A 7,501-nucleotide genomic window follows, 5' to 3' on the forward strand; every position below is an offset into this window, starting at 1 on the left:
GCAGTTTGTTCAAGGGCTCTGTCCCTTCTCATTCACCCTTACTTTCAGATACGGCGTTTTCGGTTCTAAAGGTTGGCGGGCTTAATGATGCCTCTGCTCTCAGTTGGCCTGTCTCTAATTTCTGTATCCCTAGCCCCTGAGTCATCAAAAGTATGAAAGTGTATCCAAATGTTGTCCTCACTCCTGTGGAAGTCTTTCTTCTTCCAGATCATAGTCTGATAATTCTATATTACCTCGTATTCTTATAATTACTATCTTATGTTCATTATTCTGCTGATGTCTCTAAACAGACGCTTTTCTTAAATTTTATTCAGCGTCACCATTTGTCCCCAGAGGGGAGGATTTTCCAGAATCACCTAGTTTGCCTTTTCTGGTATTGTAAGTTATTGGACCATTAGTCACACATGTCTTTTGGTTAACAGCTTGTAATTTAATTGCTTTGTGCTAAGAAACATGACAGTTTTTGAAATTTGGTGAGACTTGCTTTGTGACTTAATTCACAGTTAATTTTTATATAGGTGCTTCATGTGTGTCTGGGGAAAACATGTCTTCTTTAATTGTTAAGGACAGATTTTTACATGTGCCTTATAAACGAGGCATGTTTATGATGGCATTAAAATACTCCGTACACCTATTAACTTTAGTCTTATTAGCTCATTAATAATCAAGAAAGGTATTATTGAAGATTAGTAGCATCAAGTTGGTCAAAATTTCCTTATAGTTCCCAAAATAGATAAAACCAGAGTTAAGAGAGTAGTCTATTAGAACAGTAGATTCCTAAATGTGCCCTGTCTGCCAGACTTTCGGAATTAGTCTAACCTCTCCAATGTCTTGGCGACTATGAATTTGGCTTCTTCATTAAGAAGTTTTACATTCCTTATACGTCTTCTGTCCTGTTTTCACACCGACCTCGTCTCACCGCTGCCCACCTGCCCCCTCTTTACCCTCCTGCTGTGCACGTGCTTCTGCTGAGTTTGCCTCGTCTGCCCACGTGGGCACGTGGTGTGGGCTCTACTGCGTTTCCCCATCAGGCTGCATCTCCCCCGTCTGCCCCCAGTGCCGTGGGCTGCATAGCTGGACTGTGTCCAGATGCACTGAATGGGTGGGTGGGCTTGCTGGGGGTGTCCTTCCACCTTCTAGACCGTAGAAGGTCTGCTTCCACCTTCTACGGGGGTGGCTGTTCTACACGGCCAGGAACAGCTCATCAACAGGCCGGAAAGGTACGGACGCTCCCTTCACTCACTGTGCTATCCATTCCCGGTGAGTCCTGGTGACAGCACGCTGGCCACCTGCCCTGGACATGGGTCGCTGGTAGAATTCCTGCTTCCTGTCTTTGCTCCCCATGAACTGCTTCCCCGTTCCTCCTCCATGCCTGCCCTTAGTTGGTGAAACCTCACCGTCTTCTGTGTCTGAAATGACTCGTACTTGCAGAAGTGTGGTAGGGAGGAACGGACATGGGGGCCAAAGGCATGAGGAGGCCCTTTTGCTTTTCCTGTGTTTGCTCTGGTGCCTTCTCCTCCAGAGGATGGCCACACTTCTGCCTTGTCTTCACTCAACAGGGGGCTTTGCCTGGGGACACAGGAGCCCCCCACCACGGCCCCTGCTGCCTGGCATGGCTCACAAAGTCTGTCCGTGTGAATCTCTCAGACCGTCCCCAGCCCCTCCTGGCTTCCGGTCCTGCCTGCTCTGGGCTGAGGGGTCTTCTGGTGGCTATTTCCCCGTGCACCCCTCTGGGCCTGCACCCAATCACGGGTCAGATTGCCCCGACCCACTCTGTGCTCAACCAACCCCGTGTCTGTCATGCGTTCCAGGATTTCTAGAAGTCTGTTTCACTGACAGTCCTCTGTCTCCAGGTATCGCTACAGATTATGTTTTAGTTTGCCTTTATTTGATCACGTCAGTGGGTTTTCAGAAAGGGGAGGCACACACATGGGCACAAGATGTTTGAGGTCTGGTATGTTTTTTCTTTTCTTTTCTTTTCTTTTCTTTTCTTTTCTTTTCTCTTCTTTTCTCTTCTTTTCTCTTCTTTCCTTTCCTCTTCTCTTCTTATCAGAAAAACAAACAACACATAGACAAACCCTCCATCACCGAACACGAACTGAGAGATGGAGTGTCAACACGCTGCTCGACTCTGAGTGGAGAGACGGCTGGGAGTCCCGTCTGAGCACCAGCTCTCTGTCTTGCGTCCCTCCCTGGAGCCTCGGTTCACCTGTCTCTTCACCTGCAGAGATGCGCACGAGGGGAACATCATAGTTAAGAGGCAAAGCCCAGACAGGCTGTTTTCAATCCTAGCTGCTACTGCCAGAGAGGTATTTAATGGGAAACAGGGGAAATCGGAGAAGAAATTTTGTATCAAGAAAGTGGGCAAGCCCCACAGACAGCTGTCAGCTCAGATCATATCTGTCTCCATCTAAAGCCCGGGGAGCCAACCCGTCGAAGCTCCAAAGAGTGTCTCTGGAAGCCACATGAGTTCTGGGCAGGAACAGCAAGGAGAGACAGAAACAGATGAACAGAACTGTCCACACACGACTCTGTTCACCAGGGGCGTGTGGGGAGGTGGGAGAAGATGACCCCAGACCTGGAAAACCAGACCTGGCCAGCTCCAGGCCATCTGGTGAGGCGTTACCCACAGTTAAGACATAGCGGGGTCCTCTAGACTGGTGTTTCTGAAACTCAAGTGTGCACGCAAGCATCGTGGAGATCTCATCAAAATGTAGATTCTGGGGGCACCTGGGGGGCTCAGTCGGTTGAGTGTCCCTTCGACTCAGGTCATGATCTCGCGGTTGGTGAGTCTGGGCCCCACGTCTGACTCTGCGCTGACAGCTCAGGGCCTGGAGTCTGCTTTGGATGCCATGTCTCCCTCTCTCTCTGCCCCTCCTCCACTCGTGCTCTCTCTCTCTCAAAAATGAATAAACATTAAAAAAAAAAGAAAATGTTAAAAAATGTGGGTTCTAATTCAACGGGCCTGGGGTGTGGCTCAAAAATCCACCTTTCTAACAAGCCCCCGGGTGATGCTGATGCTGCTGGTTTGGGGACCACACCGCACGAAAGGTTCAGAAGGAGCCTCTTCATCGCTTGGTAGAACTTCGTGAAGAACGGTGGTTCCCAAGGGCGGTCCTGGCTCTTCTCGTGATCACGCACACACATCAGATTTGGTATATTTGTTCAAAAACAGTCTCCCGGCTGTGTAGCTTTCTTGTTTTCTAGACGACAACATCGTACGTGGATTTTCTTACCTTTGGATTCCCGAAGGTCTACACAGCCAAGATGTCTCCCATCAGTGTCACTTCTATTGGCATCGTAACTAAACGTCTTTGTAATTCTGGAAATCACCCCTCATCTTCAGAAATGACAGTAGGTAATTGTAAAAAGATAGAACACACCTTCCCCCGGTCCCCCTGGTGGCCTCACGGATCTCTCCTGTCCCATCAACTGAAGACAATGGTCACGAGATTATTATCCCCAAAGCTAGGTCGGGGGGGAGCTGGGGAGTATCGATCTACGGGCTTCCCACCAAGCAGATGGTTGCCACAAGGCTCGGGCACCAGACAGAGGCAGACAGAGTTCTGGGAGAGGCCAGCTCTAACGGTGCCACGGGCCACGTTGGCAGCCCCTTGAAGGCGAGTGGTCACTTTTCTGCCATCCCGGGGCACCTGCAGACCCCGTGCTCATCTATCTCCTATCTGAGAGGCTCTGGGGCCTTCTTGCTGCCGTCAGCAGGGGGCTGGAGGCGGACGGAGAGGGGGGATGGTGTGGGGGCCACGGCAGCAGACTGGCTCAAAGCTCAGCCTGGAACAAGGGACTCCCCTGTCTCTAGGGACCCGTGGACGGGCCAGGTCCCTACAGAGCCCCTGGAGCAGCTGTCTGTCTGTCCAGTCTTGGCCCGGAGTCCCTTGTCCTCCATGAAGACCAGGAACACCTTTGTTGATTTTCTGGGTCTTTCTTTATCTCACCAGGGCCCACACATCTCTCTCACAGCTGCCCACCATGCAAGGGCGCTGTCTGTCCTTCTCCACTTTTTTTTAAAGCTTATTTATTTATTTATTTATTTAGATACCCAAGCAGGCTCCAGCCATCAGCCCAGAGCCCGGTGCAGGGCTCGAACTCACAAACCGTGGGACCATGACCTGAGCCGAAATCAAGAGTCAGATGCTTGACTGACTGAGCCACCAGGCGCGCCTGTCCCTCTCCGTTTTGCATCCTCCAGCCCCAATATCCATTGAGGGAAATTAAGGCAAGGAAGGGGTGGGGTAGGTGGCTTCATAACATGTTGTCAGAGGAACGCTGACGATGTTCCAATTTGCCCGCTCCAAGACCTTGGAACTATTCCCTGTGCTTCCAATCAGTGCGACAGCCCATAGGGGAAACTGAGGCAGCGGGTGAAGGAGTGCCTTTCTGGAGGTCATGTGACAAGGAAGTGGCACGTCTGGGTGAAGTCGGGTTCTCGGATGCCGGCTGCGTTGGTGCTTGGAAGGACCCCCATCGAGAGCAGGATGAGACCCCACCGGCCAGGGTCCATCCTTTGAGAATCCTGGCCGTGGGGTGGTCAAAGGTGCTACCTTGGAAGGATGGCAGATGGCTACAGGCAAGGGGGAGGGGTCCCCAGAAAGGGCTCCGGCCTGTCCCCCTGCAGGCTCCTGTCGGGTCCCAGCACAACGGGCTCCAGGCCGTCCCGACGCCTGCTGCCAGGATGAGCCCGAGCTCTGCAGGGCGGGATGGATGTTCCGGCCCTCCAAATGCTGTTCCGGGCAGCCGTGGGCTCCTGCGCGGTCCATGGCCCCGGGTGACACAGACACGCTGCTACCGGGCCCCGGCGGCTCCGGCTCCGCCATCGCACGGCCCGTGGCGCCCGTGGCCCTGTCTGAGGGGCGGCCCGGCCCGGGTTGCCAGGGGCACGGCCCCCAGGAGCACAGAACAAGGGCCGCGTGCGGGAGCCTCGCCCGGGGCCTCGGCTCCAAGCTGCTCATTATGCCGCGTGTTTTGTTTTAAATTACCTTCCTCCGTGAGAGCGTGTTTTAGTCCCACTCTAAGTACTGTTGACAGATGTGTTAATTCATGTATTTAAACAGATATTTAGCAACCGGCAGAAGATTCAGCTAAAAATAGGTCATCTTTCTAAATAGGCTCTTTGACACGGGGCTGGCGCTCAGGCTCCCAGCGTGGAGCTCAGGGAGGCTGTTTGCAGCGTGAGTGGGTTTCGGACGCGCGGGAGGCCGGGTACGTGTGCAAGAGGCGTGTGCTCTCCTCGGGGAGACGGAGGTCCGGCTGCGGGGAGAGCTGGACGTGGGCAGCTCTCTGGGCCTCTGGGGCTCTGCTCCCCGCGGCCTGCACCGCACGCAGCTCCCCTCTGCCGCTCGTCAAATGAGGGGTTTGTACTGAGCGTCTCAGAGGCGCCCTTTACACAAAGCCGTGTGGTCCCGGGAGAGCAGGGAGGCTCCAGGAGTGGGGTGGGTAGGCAGTGACCTCCCAGACAGAGGCAGGGCCGGTGCAGGCATCTCCTAGGTGCTGGGCACCACCCTGGGACACTTGGTTCTAGGCCCGAACCCCCCGCCTGGCCCGTAGGGATCCCACCTGCTCCTTGGAGAGGGTGAGGCTCGCTTCCTGGGAGCACAGCACACCCAGGAGAAAAACCCGTCTCCCAGGGGTGCAGGAGACACCCCCGCCCCTTGCTTCCTGGATGGAGGAAGTGTGGACTCCTACCGGGGTCTCAGGCTGATGCCACTGCTCTGGCAGGGTCATGGCGAAGGGCGGCCCCTTGGTCCCTCCTGCCTATTCAGCTACGTACCTGGAGGCTCTGCTGGGCAGACAGGCGGGAGGGGCCTGCGAGGAGCCCGCGGAGGTGAGAACGTCCTGTGGCCGCCATGGGCTCTAAGAGCTGGACCGCTTGGACCCCAGGGCAGCCCCGTCCCAGGACGTGCACGGCCAGCCTAGCAGATACCGCCTCAGAATCCTTCTTAACGTAATGCTCTAGGAAGCCCTTCCCGATGAATCAGAATCCGCAGCCGAGTTGAAACCCGTCAGCCATGTCAGCAGAGACAGAGGCGCTGCCTGCATCCTGATATCCCTGAGGAGACAGGTCAGGGCGTGCCATGCAGGGGAGGGTGCGGCTGTGACCTGACCACAGCCCTCCGCAGCAAAGAAGGAGCCCGGAGAGGGAGCAGGTCTGGGTGCCGCGGGCCCTCGGGCAGGGCCGTCGGGTGACCTCCGAGGAGAGGCCCGGTGCCAGCGCCCACTGGGAGGTCCCAGGTCAGCCGGGCACAGCCTTGGGTTGACGGGAGAGGCCCGTGCGTGCTGCTGCCTGGGAGCGGGAGGAAGATGGGGGCAGGTCGGTGGTGGGGGGCGTAGACAGGTGGCATTTCTAACGTGCTCCTGGATGGCAACGTCACTGGTCATTAAGAACCATGTCTGGAGTAGGAGATTCTGGAATGCACCTCTGTGTGCCGGGGTGGGGGGGGGGGGCGGAGGAGATAACAGCCTCTGGGAACGGCAGTGGCGGGTGACAAGCAGTGCCCAGGGGCCTGGTGGGCTGCCGGGGTGCCGCTGAGGGGCACCTGTGGGGCACGATCTGGCTACCTGGCAGGCCCCAGGATGGCCCGTCTGCAGATCTCACCTCTCCCTCCACCCCCACCCCCACCCAGACCACCCAGTTCCTTATTGAGAGGAGAGGGCTCGTGGTGGGGGAGCAGGGCAGGCAGACATTTCTGGTCTCTCCGTGCTAGGTGAGCCACAGGGGGTACGTTAGGACCGCAGTTCTCATGTTCGGGGCCCCTCACAAAGGCTTGTGAACGTCCACACCGGCGAGGGGCCGGGATGCCCGCGCCCCTTTATTTAACCCTTTATGGCCCCTTTCCTCTTGGTCCCGTAAGCTGCACAGCATCCTGCCCACCTGGCTCCCCCTTGGTCCCCCTTGGTCGCAGAGCCTGTAATGGGGGGAGGGGCCGCTAATTACAAGGGTGAGGGTGGGGGGCGGGGGGCACCCGGCCACTGCTGGGTGTGGTTTTCGTTTCAGGACGTGGACTGGCGGGTGCCCGTGGTGCCCTCCCGCCGCCACCGTCATCTCTGATCTCGGAGCGGGGGTCCCCCGGGTGTGCCCATGCCACTGATCCCGTGTCCCTGCCTCGGTAAACGTCAAGGTGTTAATTATTTGTAGCAGGATCATCTGGGTACTATCGGAGTGAGCCAGAAAAGGGAAGATAACCCCCCGGGGACACCCTGCCATCAGCTGGTCTGGTGCACGTGCATGGTGCCCGTCAAGAGCGGGACGCGGGCCGGCTGAGAGGCTACTGCAATGGTCCTAGTAAGACATGAGGGGGTCTGTGGAGGAGTCAGAGGTAAAGGTATGCAGGTCCAAACTGATTTGAGGTTAGGCCTGAGAACATTTGCTCGGGTGTTGGGTGTGGGTGTGGGGGGGCTGCAGATGTGGGGGGCACGTGGGTGTGAGGGGGGTGTGGGGGCAGAGGGGGCACAGGGGCGTGGGGGGGGGCGCGAGTGTGAGCGGGGA

At 56.3% G+C, this 7,501-nt stretch overlaps 1 long non-coding RNA gene across 1 annotated transcript; it reads right to left on the reverse strand.

Moving 5' to 3' along the window:
• Window positions 1-1,866: 1,866 nt before the first annotated feature.
• Window positions 1,867-6,206, reverse strand: LOC123599883. The gene is made up of 2 exons (XR_006713335.1): window positions 5,786-6,206; window positions 1,867-2,221 (listed from the first exon to the last, which is right to left on the reverse strand). It is a non-coding gene; the product is annotated as an uncharacterized LOC123599883 (long non-coding RNA).
• Window positions 6,207-7,501: the final 1,295 nt, after the last annotated feature.

Source organism: Leopardus geoffroyi, chromosome C1, assembly GCF_018350155.1.
Source record: "Leopardus geoffroyi isolate Oge1 chromosome C1, O.geoffroyi_Oge1_pat1.0, whole genome shotgun sequence".
NCBI classification, from domain to species: domain Eukaryota; kingdom Metazoa; phylum Chordata; class Mammalia; order Carnivora; family Felidae; genus Leopardus; species Leopardus geoffroyi.